We start from the raw sequence: 17,613 nt of genomic DNA, 5'->3' as shown, positions 1-17,613 counted from the left end.
GAGAGGGAGGAGGGTCAGAGGGAGAAGCAGACTCCCTGCTGAGCAGGGAGCCCGATGCGGGACTCGATCCCGGGACTCCGGGACCATGACCTGAGCCGAAGGCAGTCGCTTAACCAACTGAGCCACCCAGGCGCCCCTATTTATTATTTTAGAGGGAGATAGAGAGCACAAGCAGGGGAGGGGCAGAGGGAGAAGGAGAGAGAGAGAATCTCAAGCAGACTGCGCTGAGCGCAGAGCCCGATGTGGGGCCTGATCTCATGACCCTGACATCATGACCTGAGCCAAAATCAAGAGTCAGAGGCTGAACCAACTGAGCCACCCAGCTGCCCCTCCTTAGGATTTTCTATGTATCCCATCCAATGATATCCTGTGAATAGAGGTCTACTTCTTCCTTCCTTTCTTTTTTTTTTTTTAAAGATTTTATTTATTTGAGAGAGAGAGAATGAGAGAGAAAGAACACATGAGAGGGGATAGGATCAGAGGGCGAAGCAGACTCCCTGCCAAGCAGGGAGCCCGATGCGGGACTCAATCCAGGGACTCCAGGATCATGACCTGAGCCGAAGGCAGTCGCTTAACCAACTAAGCCACCCAGGCGCCCCTACTTTTTCCTTTCTTTTCATTTCTTTTTCTTACCTACTTGACCTAGCTAGAACTCCCAGTACAATGTCACATAGAAGTGATAAAAGCAGACATTCTTATCTTATTTTCATTGCATATAGGTGTTTCTCTTATATTTGAAATTGTTTAGCTCATTTTAATCAGGTCTGGGATGGGGCAGGGGTGGAATTTGAAGACTTTCATTGAAATGATCACCTTTATCACTCCCAAATTATGTTCCGTAATTACTGTGTGTGTGTGTGTGTGTGTGTGTGTGAGAGAGAGAGAGAGAAGGGGAGGGGAGAGAGGGAAACCAGCTTTGATGTGTCCTTTGTGTCCTTTGGTGCATCATCATCTTATCTGGTCTGGCTTGTTTTTGTTCTCTCTCCCTTTTTTATCACGTTATTTGCAGCACTCTTTTAAAGAGATACTCTGTTAAAGAGGACAATGTTTCATCTTAGTTTCTCAGTGAGCCTATGAGCTAGTTATTATATACTTAGGCTTGATCCTTAAAGGAAACTGAGTCTTTAGAAGCATTGTATGCTTCAGATTATTAAACAGAACATCATAATGACTTGTAATAATTGGTTCTAATATATTTATTTAATTTGTAGTTGAGTGTACTCAAAGGCTGTATTTGCCTTTTCAACCTTTTAAATACGTAAGTACAGCAAACACATAATTTCCACATGGACCAAGAGAAGGTAGAAAAAGATTTTTCTGCACAAAAACATCTTAAAATAAATTTTAATCCATAGTTAAATGATAAATAGCTACTTTATTGATTACTCCAATTTATAGTCTGTCTTTACATTTAAAATAATCTGACACTCTCATTATCCAAAAAGGTAAGTCATATTCATTTTAAGATGGTAACAGAAATTGACCTGGAATATCTGTTTCTGACTGCCTTCTATTCTTATCACTTTCTGTCTGGCTTCTGAATCTTGCCTCATGATCCCATTTGTGATTTTGAGGCTGCCTTTTAGGCATGGCATTTTTATATGATCCCACCAGATTTTGATTCTGAGCTTCTTTTCATGGTCATTAGCTCTGACATATTTTTTTCTGTTTTGGATTATAATAAAGGTTCATTCCTCCAATAAATGTCTCAGTGGGTCTACCTCTTTTTTATTTGGGAGCAAAGAGAGAACTGGATTCAGAGCATGTCTACATAGCCAGACTAGGTAAGAAAATACCTATAGATAGGGCGCCTGGGTGGCTCAGTTGGTTAAGCGACTGCCTTCGGCTCAGGTCATGATCCTGGAGTCCCTGGATCGAGTCCCGCTTCGGGCTCCCTGCTCGGCAGGGAGCCTCCTTCTGCCTCTGACCCTCCCCCCTCTCATGTGCTCTCTCTCTCTCATTCTCTCTGTCTCAAATAAATAAATAAAATCTTAAAAAAAAAAAGAAAAGAAAAGAAAATACCTATAGATATCCTACAGGATATTGTAGAAAAAAATAAAAGGTCTTGGAATGGAAACAGTAGGAAGATAATAGGTGGAATAGGGTATAACAGATAAATAAAATAAAATAAAACAGTTGGAACTTGAGCAACAGGTAGAGAAGTCTCTTGCTATCAGACAAAACATCAATAGGTGGATAGTTCTATAATATCAAGAAAGAGTTTTCCCATAGGTGTGGTTAATTATCACAGATAAATAATTAATTCTTAAGATATTATGCTTTTTTTTAAAAAAATGAGAAAGTCATAATTTTTTATACATACATTAAGGGGTACAATGAGATCTGATATCCTTCTTCAATTTCTTTTACCTAAAAGGCTGATAATAATCCCTCAGCTGCCAGGATGAGCAGGGGAACTTTCACAAAATTGATTACATCATTAAGGGAAAAGGAAAAGTCAAATGATTATCTCAATTAGAGATCAAAATGTTCTTTGAGCAAGTTCCATATCCATTTCTAATAAAAATAACTTAAAAAATGGGAATAAAATTATGTTTTAAATGATATTTTATCTATCTTAAAGGTATGACAAATTGGCAGTAGGTATTAAAGCCTGAAAAATGTGCTTATCTGTTGTCTCAATAATTCCATTTCTGAGAATTGATCTAAGGAATAATTCAGAAATGTATGCAATATTTTTTCAAAGTTGTTATCTGTGATACTAAAAATTGAGCACGACTTCCATAGTCATCATTTACACCTTAGATCTTGACAGTATAGCCACAAAAAATATATCACTGTTCAGCGTTTGGAAGTCATGCTATGGAACAGGAATTGTCAAACTTTCTCTGTAAAGAGCCAGGTGCAGTAAATATTTTAGCTTTGGGGGCTCTATAGTCTCTATTGCAACAATTTGATTTTGCTTTTGTAGTGGGAAAGCAGCCCATACACAATACACAAATGAATGAGTATGGCTGTATTCCAATAAAACTTTAATTCTGGACCCTGAAGTTTGAACTTCATACAATTTACCTGTGTCACAAAATAATACTCTTCTTTTCATATTCCCCCTCCCCCCCAAACCATCTAAAAATGTAAAAACCATTCTTAGCTCACAGGCCATACAAAAACATGCAGCAGGCAGGATTTCATCCCTGCTGTAGAGCAATAAATATTTTGTAATAGCAAACATTTATCACATATTGACAAGTAAACACGAGTTATGAAAAAGTATGTGAACTATTGTCCTCATTTTCTAAATGAAAATTAAGTGCTATGGTAAGGTCTGGGCTGGAGAAGAGAGGAAGTCAGGGCTCACCTCTGAGAGCAGTGTATGTAAGTGAGCACCAGACATTGGCAAACTTGGCACAAGCTGAGGCTTGAAAAAATACATGTACGTTTCTTCTTTCTTTTCTGGATCGTGTTCACTGTCATAAGGAAATTCCTGGGCTAGGCTGCTAGAGGGATGTGAGACATGTAGGAGGGCTAAGATGTCCTTGTCAAGACTATCCTAGACCAGCCAGGCCCCAGCAACCCAGCAGCTAAATCCCAATGCACCAGTGACGCCAAATGAGATCATGGAAGCCCAGCCCAGATCAGCAGAACTGCCCCCTGAGGGACAGACTTACTAGAACCAATAAGCTCATGTTGTTTTCAGCCATTAAGTTTTGGGGCGGTTTGTTGTGCATCAGTGCTAATTGAATTGGAGAGTCTGGAGAGATGGTGCTGAAATCTCAATGTGTAGATGATCCAACAGGACAAAGAGAGGCAGGAGGACCGAGGTGAGAGTTTGTGGTGTGGGTACTGGGGAAACCAGCTCCGAGCAGAGGGTAGGACTCTACGCCTGGGGTAAGGGCAGTCCTGATCCATGGCCACTATTTATGTGCCCCCCATGGCTATGCCCACATTGGTATTACTCTTTCCAATTAACAGAAAATTACCCTGCTAGCCAAGAACAGGCTTTTTCAGGAGATAAACTGTGCTTGTTTACAACTCTCCTTGCTGAGACAGAGCCATGGAAGCTTCCCAGGCATTGTGGCTACAGTGTTGGCTTCTGGATGCTAATTTGGAATGGCCCCAACCCCCCACATGGTCTTTTCACAGTTTCTTCTAGAGGAATTAGGAGCTTTTGCGTACCTGAGAGTCCTTGGGCTTATCACAAATACTTTAGAATTCCTAAGATGAGCATGCATATGTTAGGGCCACCTGTGATCCTTGGCTGTTTTGACTTGGTCAGAAATAGTACCTTTTATTATTTTGTGTCAGAAGGAAGGCCCTGACAATGCTTTTTGTACCGACATGATGAATTCAGTAACTTGAAATTACTTTGGTGAGTACAAGCCTTGTCTTTTCTATTCAGGATCTACGGTCAAGTATGGGATTCTCCCTCTGCTGAGTAGAAAGAATTTTACACCCTTCACTTCTGCATAGCTCTTTACAAAACCCCTTCACGTGAATGACCCCATTTATTCTCATTACAATCCTAGGAGGTACATATTTTTATTCACACTTTAAATAAGAAGACAGTGAAGATAAGAGAGGAGAATAACTTATTTCAGGTTCAAGTTCATTAAGTGGCAGAAATGGCACACAAAACGCAGGTCCCTTGATTTAAAGTCCAAATTCCTCTCCCTGACAGCCTAGCTGTCTCCCTGAACACATCTTCTTAGGTGAGCTGTATATGGTTGATTTAACCAATTTTCTCCCTCCAAGGCAGAGGAGCTGGTTACTCTAGAGCATCACTTGCTGTTTCCAGGGATCCTCACTGCAGAGCAAGTGAGGAGATTGCTTGCCTATTAGGCAGTCATTCAAAACATCTGCAAAACTCATCTGCGTTACTGTGGGAATGTGATTTAGATGAAACAATTTGGAATTATACTCTAGAGGTCCTTTGCAAGATGTGCGTTAACTGAATTGTGGAGCTCTCCTAGACTCTTCTTATTTTTATTTCCTTCTATGTTCCATACTTCCTTTAATAGCATCGTTATTCTTCTAGTCCCCTAGGACTTTTGGCCACATTTTACTTTTCCTCTCATTCTCATCTACAAATGGCATCTAGCAAATGGTGGCATCTAACTAAATGCCAAGCCATGTGGGTCCCATCACTGTGATATCACTGATTTCTCTTCCCTTCCTTCCATTCCCGAGGCTATGGCCTTGTCAAACCCCTCGCTATCTTTTCCATAGACCACCTGGGGAGCAATCACAGGGGATTCTGCTTCCTTCCCTTCCCTCTCCTCCCATGCTTATTGGGCATCACCCCAGATTAACCTTTGGAGGCAGAGTTACATCATTCCTTTGTTTATTGAAATCTGTGGATCACTGCTGCTTAGGAATAGAACACTGACTATAAGTAGGCTGTCTATATGTATATATATATTTCCCTTTTAAATAGGTTTTAAAGCAGTTTTAAGCTCACAACCAAATTGAGGAGAAAGTACAAAGAATTTCCATATATCCCTACCAGCTCATATGCACAGCCACCCCAGTGTAACCACTGTACACCAGAATGATACATTTAGTGCAATTGCTCAACCTACATTGATGCATCACCCAAAGTCCATCACTGACATTAACATTCACTCTTGATGTTTCTGATGGTTGATTTTATGTGTCAACTTGACTGGGCTGAGGGATTCCCAGAGAGCTGGTAAAACATTTCTGGGTCTGTCTGTGAGGGTGTTTCCAGAAAAGATTAGCATTCATATCAGTAGCCTGAGTAAAGAAGATCTACCGTAATCAATGTGGATGGGCATCATCCAGTCCTTTGAGGGCCTGAATAGAATAAAAAGCAAATGAAGCATGAATTCTCTTTTTCTCTTCTTGAGTGGGACACCTATCCTCTCCTACCTTAGCACATTGGAGCTCCTGGTTCTCAGGTCTCTGGACTTGGATTTGGGCTAAATTATATCACAGCCTGTCTGCCTCTACAGCCTGCAGATGGCAAGCCCAAATACCCAAAATACTACTCATATTCCCTGGCCCAACTTCATTGTCTTCTCCTTCATGCATTGCCTGATCACTCACCTGGAACTGCATCTCTCCACTGAACAAAAATTTGTAACTCTTAATCCTCATGTGTTGTTTTTACTAGTAGGTGGGGGAGCTCCTTAGTGTGGAATTTACTTCTGATTCAGCATTTATTCCCAGTGCCATTTAACCTGTCCTAACATTTAATATTAACATGAAATGGAGAAAATTATGGGGGCAAGCAGGAAACCTTGGAAATCTCTCCCTATCTTCTTTGCTGCTGGGAGTTTGACATTGTCTTAAGATGCCAGAACTTGAGTCTCAGACATAAGTGTTCCTTTGGCTCATCCCTTTGTCAAGTTAATTGTTACAGTGCATCTCTGTTAGTCTCTTATATCATCCCTGGGCATAGTAACTGAGCTTATGTCTTGGTATTTAAATGATGAGCAATTTTGGATCTTCAAATGTATGATGGAAGCCTTCATTTTAGAAATCCGGGAGAGTTTACAACATAAGGAGGTTGCATTTGTGTCATAACCAACATAAAAGAGGAGAAGGGGGTTATATAATTTATATAAATCTGAGGCAAAAATTATCCTTGGCATGAGTTTGGAGTGTCTCCTTATGCTATTCTGTGCAGTTAACTTGATGAATTAACTTAGTACTACCCCATATCAACTCTTTCCTATCAAGGTAACCTTAGGACACCCTGGCCACTGGGCATAAAGGACCCAGCTCTATAATAGTGCCTGTACAAGACCTTGCAAAGCAGAGTGTGTGATACTTCCATGGTCAAGGAATAAGAAGCTGCTTCGGTTCTGAGTAATGCACAGGGTTCTTCATTTTCAAATACTTTTTATTCTTCTTTAGGAATTTAGCTATTAAGTCCCCACTGGTTTAAATAGCTATGAAACATTGAACATTCATTTGCTTTTGAGCCCTAAGTGAATAGCCAAGAGGGTCTATTCCTTTAGAAAATATATATTTATTCTGCCCATTGCATCTAAATGAATCTACTGCAAAGCTGTGTTTACCCGCATCCATATGCAAATATTGACTTATGCATTACAACGATGTAAGCTTGGTAGGTTTTGGAAGAAAAACATAACACAGATAAACATTTATAAGCAATTCAAATATTAAAGAGCTTAAACATTTCAAAAGGCATTCACATATGAGTTTTTCTGGGATGTCGTTATGGTGCTGCAGTCATTTGCAAAATATAGTTACTGAACTACATAGTTTTTATGTATGAAAGTATGTGTTTATTTCTGATGGCAATAAAATCAATATGTTAGGTATTCATACCATCCTTTATAATAGTCCCTGGGGAGATATACTCAACTCTGTATTCTCTTTTTAGGTGGTACTATAGTGAAATGGGACAGTAAATTTCATAAACTCTCATAAGTGTTTCTAAATATTCCTGGTAATTGTGGGATAAGGATTGTTTTAAATGTTTATTTTGATGCTCAGAGATATATAACTTTGCAGTAGAATATGTCATTTGAGGCTTCTCATATATGTTATTTGTTCATCTAACATGACTTTTGTTAAAATGTCATCACACTTGGTTAGTATACATGTCACTCTTTTGAATTCTGATGGCTATTTTCTATTTTCCTCCTTTTATAAGCAATTATATTATAATGCAGTTTTAACTTACTTTGAGTTCTGAGGATTGCCAAAAACCGGTAAACTCACACCTCAAGACAAACTTCAGAAATGCCAGAGAAATTCCTAAAGATCTGCTACTACGCCTAGTTCTACCCCTAACCATCTTTGGGACAAATTCTTCATAATGATGCTTCATGGTAAAAATATGCAGTCCTATCATTAATTACTAACTATGTAAGTCAAGAGTGGGAACCTAAACTTCATTCAAAACTCTTTTCTCATGTGACTTTTATTAAATAAAGAAACTACTGTTATGGAAAGAGGTAAGAATGACATTCACAGAAGATTCTTTCAACTTTCAATAGTAAAAATGCAGAGAGATTAGGAATAAGTGACCATGAAATATGCTGATTCACAAAAACTTTATGGTTAATTAATTTATTCAATAAAGCTTTTTGTGCACTTATTTTTAAAAGTCACTAAACAGGCTAAGTTCTGTTTGGGATATGTTTTTTTATGAGACTGGGAGGCAGCTCTTGAGGAAACTATGGTCTTCAAGTTGAGTTATGACATATGTGTATGTATCAACAGAACACAACAATAAAATGTTACTGCTACAGGGAACTACAAACAAGAGCTGAAAGAATGCCAAGAAGGGAGGGACCATTTTTGTTGAGGTGATCCAGACAGACATCACAGAAGAGGCAGCCTCTAAAATGGTCTTTAAAGAAATGACAGAAATTCGGTAGATGTGGGATGGTGGCTTAGGAAGAGAAAGTGGCAGGGGGCCTGGGTGGCTCAGTTGATTATGCGTATGCCTTTGGCTTAGGTCGTATTCTCGGGGTGTGGGATCCAGCCCCCGTGTAGGGCTCCCTGCTCAGCAGGGGGTCTGCTTCTCCCTCTGCCCTTCCCCCCACTTGTGCGATCTCTCTCTCTCTCTCTCTCTTGCTCACTCTCTCATATAAATAAATAGAATCTTTTTTTAAAAAAAAGTAAGAGGAAGTGTGGAGGGGGGTAAAGGTAGAACATGCTTGGGTACTGGCCTCCAGCAAAGGGTTCCTGAAGGCAAATAATGGAAAATGGGACTGGAAATGGTCAATTGTGAAGGGTCTCTACTCTTTTTTTTTTTGAGTTGTTTTATTAATTAATTTTATTCAATAAATATTTTACTGAGTTCTCAGTATATGCTTGATGCCATGCCAGGACAGTTGGGGCAGTTATGTTCATGGTGTGTAAAGCAGAGCTAGGGAACTGAGTAATTACCTGAGCTGGATGTTGTGCTTCATGTCACCTATCTCCTTACCATTCCACTCTCTGTCACCTCATTCCACTTTGCTTTGGGCTCTGACTTCTATGGAATGAAGGAAAAGATGCCCGTGTCCCAGGCTTCTGGGTTCACCCAAAGGGAGGGAGAATCAGAGGTAGAAAGAGGGTGAGGTTGGGATATTTATTCTCCTGGCTTTCTCTCTGCTGGGACACTTTGAGTTGGCCATGTCCCCCTACTGAAGGCCATGGTTCCTCTTGGGGAGCTCTCTTTATTCAGCTATTTTTTGAAGCTTGTGAGCTGTTTCCTTCTCTTGTCCTCTCAGAAGTAATAGAGGCAAATTATTATCATTAGCCCTGGGCTACTATGCCCTCCCTTTATTTAGCTCTTCTCATTAGCCAGCTTGACTGTGCCATCCTTTGTCTGACGGGCCTCTGACCGAGAGAGCTATGAGAGTATATTAGCTACCTGAGGCTGCTGGGACAAATTACCACAAATTGGGTGGCTTAAAACAACAGAAACTTGTTCTCTTACAGGCCTGGAGGCCAAAAGTTTGAAATCCGTGTCAATGGACTGAAATCACAGTGTGGTAGGCTGTATTCTCTCTGGAAACTCTAGTGGAGAATCTGTTCTTCCCTTTTCTGGGTTCCATTTTCACATCCCTTTTCCTCTTCTGTCTATACGAAATTCCCTTCTGCTTTCCTTTCATAAGGACCCTTGTGATGGTATTTTGGACCCACTCCCCATCTCAAGATCCTTAATTTAATCACATCTGCAAAGACCCTCTTTGCTATAAGGTAAGATTTACAGGTTCTAGAGATTAGGGTCTGATATCTTGGAGGGGTCATCATTCAGCCAACTTCAGATAGTGAGGTGCAAGATGCTAGGTAGCACAAAGCAGAGAAACCCCGACCAATCTAGTAGGTCCAGAGATGCTTTCCCAAGGAATAAGGAATAAGGAACAACTGAAATTTGTAGGTAACAGAAATTATCTAGGCAAAGGGGACCATGGATGGAGTTGGGTGGGGGACTATATAAAGCAATGAGTAGCTGGAAAAGGGATAGAGCATGCATTACCCACTTGGCACATTTGAAGACTTGACTGGCTAGTGTGTAGACTTAGGTGAGTAGGAGAGGTTGATAGGAAGGTGGCTGGCAGGAGATGGGTCCAGAAAATGAAAGATTTTATCAATGACGTTGGAGAGTTTGGACATAGTCCAGTTGGCAAAGAGCATACATTGCATATTTTTTAATGAGGGAATGAAATGATAAAAGTGGGGCTTCAGAAAGATTAATTTAGTGTTAGAACACAGGGCAGATTGCAGCAGGGAGAGCCCAGAGGCAGGGAACCCAGTTGAGCAATGAGATGAAAATTTCACTGATGTTGGCCACTTGGTAAATATCTGAGGGTATTAGACTCTGAGTAGAGTGTGCTCAGTGTCATCAATCATCGATGAATATTTATTAACTTTGAACAGCATGTTAGATTGTGACTAGTTGAGGAAGATGGAAGAAAGGCCTAGTATGTGGTCTGGGCGCATATATAAGGTTTGCAATTTAATTGCATTGAGCTCTCTTTTTCTCAAAATATTACTTCCTGTTTACTGTTTAGGAAATAATTGATCTGCTTGTTATCTTGAGTGTTTTGCCAGATACCACATTACTGATTCTACAAAGAAAGGTTAGTTTCTGAAATTTAATCCTGGAGGTCGAAGGCCAGGAAGAAAACATCTGTGGGCTCTAAGACACCATTTCCAAAGAAACCTTCAATGACATTAACTAGAAAACAGTTAACCAGAAGTCTGTGATTTTGTGTCACACTAAAAAAATACTAGAAGAAAACAAATGTAGTGCAAGCTCTCTGTGTAATTTTAGAAATGTAATTTGGAATATCTGACAATTTCTTATGCACTATAGTAATGGATAAACACAAAAGAATGTTCAAAACAGGTTGATCTGGTGAATGTGAACAATTCAGTTGTTACTAAGTTACTTTTTACCTATTGAAATATACACTTCTGGAATAAAACAAGTAGACCATAAAATCTTGATAATTTTAAGTTTGAAAAACCACAAGGGAAAATGTAATACTAATATGTCCCAATTCTACCCTGTCCCCCAGCCAAGTCATACTGTCCAAACAGCTTTTTTCTTAAGGGGAACATTTTTCTATATTCAAAAGCCTATTATTAATTCTTAATAATTTCTTAATTAGGCAAGATGTATATCTACCAGAATGTAGTTAACATGCAAGTTCAGCTCTTCCAAAGAGATGTTGATGAGTTTGCTGTATATGGATGGTATGAAACTATATCCAATTTTTTGAAAATTAAAACATTATGAAGTGATAATGGAAAAATAGCAATAATCATGTCCATAAATGTGCCTATAGCCAGAGTTTAGAAGAAGAGTTGAACTGAGATATGAATATGTTCAGCCAAGACCCAAGGAAAGAACAATGTGCATTGCATTTTCACCAAAAAAAACCCCAAAAAACAAAACCCTAAAATGTGGGTAAAACTGTTACCCTCATTTTATAGATTTTACCTTTCAAAATTGTGTCACTGTTTATCTGGCTTCTATTATCTGGGGGCAATGTGCGTTACAGAGACGTCCACACTTGACAGGGGAAAACCATCAAGACTGGGTTACTTCATAACCTGACTGTCAAACAACATGGCAAAGACTGGCATACTGATGGAAAATACTTCATTAGAGTGGTTCTGCTTCCCCAGTCAAACCCTAGCGGATACATAAACATTAATCCCTTTCAAGTAACCATCATCTTCCACTAAAAAGAAAATATGTTGCCTAATTACAGTTATTATATATCATAGGATTTCAAAGGAGAATATACATACACACACATTCACATGTGATATGCTCTGCATTAAAAGGTGAGGTGCTGTATTCCTCTGTAGCTTCCTACCCTGATGAACTTGACCCCTTTGCCTCTCCCTCTATCCTGCCATGGCTCTCTTCTAATCAGGCTCCTCCTTTCTAACACAATAAGACCCAAAACCCTCCATGAAATTTCAAGAGCAGAAGTAAAGGGGATGCATTTTTCCTTGGCCCATATTACCAGCTCTTCCCTGGGTGGAACAGATTAAGAGGAGAAAGAGTCAGAATCTTTGGTGATTGTGTAGCTGAATTCTGTAGACATTCAACCCTTGTTGACCAAGTAGATTCAACAATGAAAGCTGATGTAAAGCAGTGGTGATGTAATTCCTCTTAAAGAAAGGGACTGGAAGAGTGTCAGAAGTTTCTAGCGTGGGCTTTCATTACAGTACTTTGTGAAGCTTGTTACTTTTTCTATATCCATTTGAGACCAATGCTGTGGGGGATATAGGCTTTCAAGGCCTTTACTTGGAGGTTGCTATCAAGGCTTCTGAAATATGACCAAAAAAGCTTAAATTAATTTTATTTCAATGCCACTTTGTATACTAAGTCAAGAAACCATACCTTACTTTATTTCCCAATTGTAAAGAACTCTCAGCTATGTCATCTAAAACAATTTAGCCAGCTGACTTATATAATGTCCCAGGGACAGTATAACACAGTTATCACCTTGCTAGAGACATAAAACGCTCAACATATGATTATACCATATAAAATTAAACAGTATAAACCCTTTCCCATGCGGTTCCTTAGAGGAACCAATAGAGTTCCTTGATGTGTACCAAAATATTTCACTCTTAACTTCTTTCTCTCCTCAGTCTCAGCCAGATTTCAATGGGGATTTGGTAGGTGGACAGGTCTCTTCAGGAACTTATTCTTTCTTAAACGGTGCTGGTGGGCTTGTAACATGGGCAGGGTGCATCAGGCCTGCTGTCTTTAGTTAGAAGTCACGAAATATTCTTTGAGTTTGTTAATTTTTCTTCACCTTCACCACTATGGGCCTAGTCCAAGACATTTTTACTTCTGCATTAATCTTTTTGCATATATTCTTCTCTTCCTTCTGTTCCTCACTTCCCTGAAGCTATAGTGATGAAAAAGACATTTGACTGTATTGTAGTGCTACTTAGAAGCTACTGTCCAGTTTTATCTAGCACCCTTCAACTTCTCGATTACTTTGTTTTAGTGATACTAGGTGATTTTTCAGTTTCTGGAAGGAACCATGCTCTCTGCCAACTCTGATCATCACACTTTGGCTTATCTCCACCTGGATGCTCCAAGAAGTACATAATGGGGGAGATTCATCTTGTTGGGTGGCCCAGAAAGAGCTTCCTTCAGAGAAGGATGCTTGAGATGAAATCTGAAGGCTTGTTAGGTTTAATTAGTAGAATTAAGTTTTACACATGAAGTTTTGCATATGAAGAATACCCAGAGATGGGAGTTCATGTAACACATGATGCTTCCCTAAGAAGTGTCTGGAGGTGTCAGGAGAGTGGGAGAGGTCCCATTAAGGATTTCAGTCTTTCACCTTAAGGGCATTTGGAAGCCACCAAAGATAAAAAAGTGTGTCCATTAGATTGCTCCATTGCCCAGGATTTGTAGCTAATGCCTAAACCCAGGGACTATTTACCAGTATTCTAAGTTCAGAGATCTACCAGTTGATGGGTTTAGCCACCTCACCACATGGTCTATTGAAAGGGTTCAGTCTTAACATAAGCCCTACCACCAACCCCAGCAATATACTAATAGAAAAGAAATGGGAGCTTCTTGGCCTTTGGAGTCCCAGCATTGCTCATGGAGAGAAGGGAGGGGAACTTTAGATAATCATTTCTAAATAGGAGGGGTAGAAGGAGGGTAGGGCGATGGAGGGCTGCCTGGAGAAGGAGACTCATGTTATCCCTAACTTTTCACGGAAAAATGTCAAACCCTCTCAGTTGCAAGAATTGTACAATGAACATCTGTATAACTTTCACTTGGATTTATCAGTTGTTAACATTTTGTCACTTTGGCTTGATTTCCCTCTCTTTCTATAAATGTGTGTGTGTGAATATTTATTTGTAAATGATTAGAGAGCTAGTTGAGAGTTAGTAATGACACTTCACTGCTAAATTCTTCAGTATGTATCTCCTAAGACTCAATCTTAGGATAGTACATCACCATAATACAAATATCACCCTCAGGAAATTTAATATCAGTATAATACTTTTCTTTCAACGTAGAGAAAGACCCAGAAAGCTGACACTTGGATTACCATTGGAAAAAACTGAATAGATTATAGGTGACCTTTGCTTTTTGCCTTGTGCTTTGTCATCCAAAATTCTCAGTATTTGTTTTACTTATTTAAAATAAACACAAGTTACATAAGTATGTAGAAATATAGCATCCAATATTAGGAATGCAATGAAACTGTTGATTTGATATGAAAGGTTGATATGAAAGGTCTAAAACATATCAAAAAGGCAGGCAATAAACTCCTTAAAACCGTGCACATGTTTGACCCAGAAAGGTCGATTCTAGCAATTCATACAAACGCACACCAAAACCAGGCTCAGAGATTTTCTCATCAGTGTTATATTTAGGCAACATATGGGGGAACAACCTAAAAGCTAACCAGTAACAGTTTGGTCAAATAAATTATGATACATGTGCACTATATAATACTATGTAATTCATTTAAAATGTATGTTTTGTAAGGATTTTTAATGCCATGGTAAACAATTTATATTAAGAGAAGAAAGGGCTAAAACCTTGGAAAAAATTTTAATGAGGTATAATTCTGTATATACATGCATACACACATATACTCTCATATAAAGAAAAAAAATTTGGAAAAAATGAATCAAAATGTCCAAGGTGGTTATTTATGATTGGTGGAATCTGAACCATTTTAATGTTCTTACTTATGCTTTCCTCAATTCTCCAAATTTTCCTCAGTGAATAGATATTGCTTGTTTCTGAGTGAATTTCTATTATAAAGTAAAAACATTTACCTTGTAGAAAATGAAGTCAAAAGAAAAAAGGAAATTAAAATTTCCTGTTGGGGCACCTGGGTGGCTCAGTGGGTTAAGCATCTGACTCTTGATTTCGGCGGTCTGAAAGGTCACGATCTCAGGGTCATGAGATCAAGCCCTGAGTCGGGCTCCGAGCTCAGTGGGGAGTCTGCTTGAGATTCTCTCTCTCCCTCTGCTCCCACCCCCTTGTGCTCACACTGTCTCTCTCTCTCAAATAAATAAATCTTTAAAAATAAATAAAATAAAATCTCCTGTAATCTTGAGCATTTAAAGTTGTAAATATTATCTCTATATTTTATCATTATAAGAATATGCATGTGTTATTGCATGTTTGTATAGGTAAAATATGTACATGTGTGTATATGGACAAATGTGTATATGTCATACTCATCAGTGACAGGGTTAAATTTGTATCAACAAAGATTCAGAATCATCTTCCCATAGTGATCAGACATGAGCCATTAACTGGAAATAACAAGAAATATATGGAGAAGAAAATGATCAGTGAATTGATCTGTGGGTATTAATTAGACATGTATACACACAAATATACATAGATAAAACTTATCTTAAATAAGATAATACTCTGCACAGTTTTATTTTTCATTAGTGACACATTGTGAGTCATTCCACATCATTCCATATTTATTTCTGATCCTGCTATATTCCATTGCAGGGCTTATACTATTAAAGCAATATTTCTTTCACAAATTGAACTGAGCTCATCAAAGTGTATTACTTATTAATGAGGAAACCACAAAGTACCCATGGCCCACGATGGTGGTTGGATATTTGAATCACCTGGAGAGTTTTCAAAAACACAGAAGCCTGGAGCTCACCTCCAGTGATTCTGTTCTAGTTAGTCTGGGATGGGGTCCAGGAATAAGTATTTTTAAAAAGTTTCTAATGTACATTCAGGATTATGCACCACTGAGGAAGATATGCCAGTTTGATGTAATATGGGAGAAAAGGGGCTTACAAACATAAGACTTCTAACTCAGCACAGACTGCTGTTTTGCACTTTTACTTCCCGTGGCCATGATGTCACATGGATACAGTGACAAGAATAAATGTGCAGCATGGACCATTCTGAGCCACTTTCCCAAGCTGATCAGACATGAACCATTAGCTGGAAATAACAAGGAGTATACAGAGACGCAAATGATGAGTAAATTGATCTGTGGCTATTAATTAGACATACCAAGCACCATGGAGTTATTTGACAGGCGTCAATTAGTAAATAGGTGACAAAATGTGTCAAGTGAAGGTCAGCTAACAGAGTGGGGCCTTGCTTTTCCTGCAGCTGCTGTTGGAGGATTTCTCTAGCAAGCCCTCTGAGATGCTGACCACTCCATTTGCTTAATTCTCAATTTTTTGGGAAAAGAGTTCCTTTCTCAGTAGTAGTATATTCAACCAACATAGTATATTACATCAACTCTCATGCACATTGTAATATTTTAACATCTGTGAAATTGATTCCATCTGTGAATTTGACTCCATCTTACAACTGAAATGGTAAAAACATTGCTACTGTTTAATTGGTAGCATTGTTTCCTGTCTTACTGGTACATAGAATAGTGGGGCATCTTGAAACTAAAGGTGCAATGAAATATGGTCTATTTTAAAGTCTTCACAATTGGGCAATTTCTTACCATCTTTTTTTTTTTAAGATTTTACTTATTCACTCTAGAGAGAGCGAGAAGAGGAGGGAGCAGAGGGAGAGGGATAAGCAGACTCCATGCTGAGCACAGAGCCTGATGCAGTGTTCCATCCCACGACCCTGAGATCATGACCTGAGCTGAATGAAGAGTCTGAGGATTAACTGACTGAGCCACCCAGGCACCGCAATTTCTTACCATCTTTAACACTGTCTTCCTGGGATAACCCTCCATCATTTTTGCCTACATTTTTGCAATAACCTCCCAGCTTATCATCTACTTCCAGCCTGTGTCCTTCTTCAATCCATTCCTAACAGTGACCAAAGTGTTTCTGTTAAAACTGTAGCCTCGCCTCCACTTCAGGACCAGGCTTCCCCTGCAGCCCTCCCAAGGGGGTTTCTTTTTTTCTCCCCGTCATCACACCTTTAGAGGCAGGCTCCTCATTGCACCCTTTCTCCTTGCATCCTCCATGAAAACCCGGAGTTTTGCATCATTAGGCTGTGAGATTAGCCAATCAGTAGGCCTTCTCACGGCAGCCCTCTGCCGTTGACCAGTCACCTTCAGTGAAGGCATTGGCTTCTCGTTCATTGTCATTCTCACCAATGGTTTGCTATTGTAACGCTTAGTGATTTACATATACACAAAGAAGATCCTTCCAATTCCCTGGTTTAGTGGTTTCTTAATCTTGCCTTTAGTAATCTTGTCCTTTGCCCTAATTAAGCACTCTCCTTCAGGGTAAACCTTGATTTTGTCCTGAAACTGTATCTCCTACAAACTTGTCCATTTTAAGTACTCTGTAACTCTCCCCCCACCCCCTTTTCCTGCTCATCACTTTTAGTATCTAACTTCCATAGCTTTAGTCTCCACATGGGCCTTTAATCCCCAGATGTTACCATCTGTCCATACTCCATCAACCCCTTTGTGTCTTCTCTCCCTTTTGACCCAAGCTTCAATTCTACGGTCAATCATTTTTGACACTTCCTTGCACACACCCTCAACTCTCTCGACCCCTTTCAGTTTGTCATGCTGTTTGATGCAGCCATGGATGAACCTCCTCCCAGGCCTGGATCCACGACGGAAAGTGGCTATAGTAAAACATCCAAGGCTGCTGACGGCTCTCTCTACGCTGACGGTCAATAACCTCAGGTGAGCCTCTAAAGCTGCCAGGGGATCACATCCTATTTTCCACATTTATGTC

Source organism: Leptonychotes weddellii, chromosome 6 (assembly GCF_054177405.1).
Source record: "Leptonychotes weddellii isolate Sample4059 chromosome 6, ASM5417740v2, whole genome shotgun sequence".
In the NCBI taxonomy this organism is placed as follows: domain Eukaryota; kingdom Metazoa; phylum Chordata; class Mammalia; order Carnivora; family Phocidae; genus Leptonychotes; species Leptonychotes weddellii.
Note: the sequence above shows the minus strand (reverse complement) of the source record.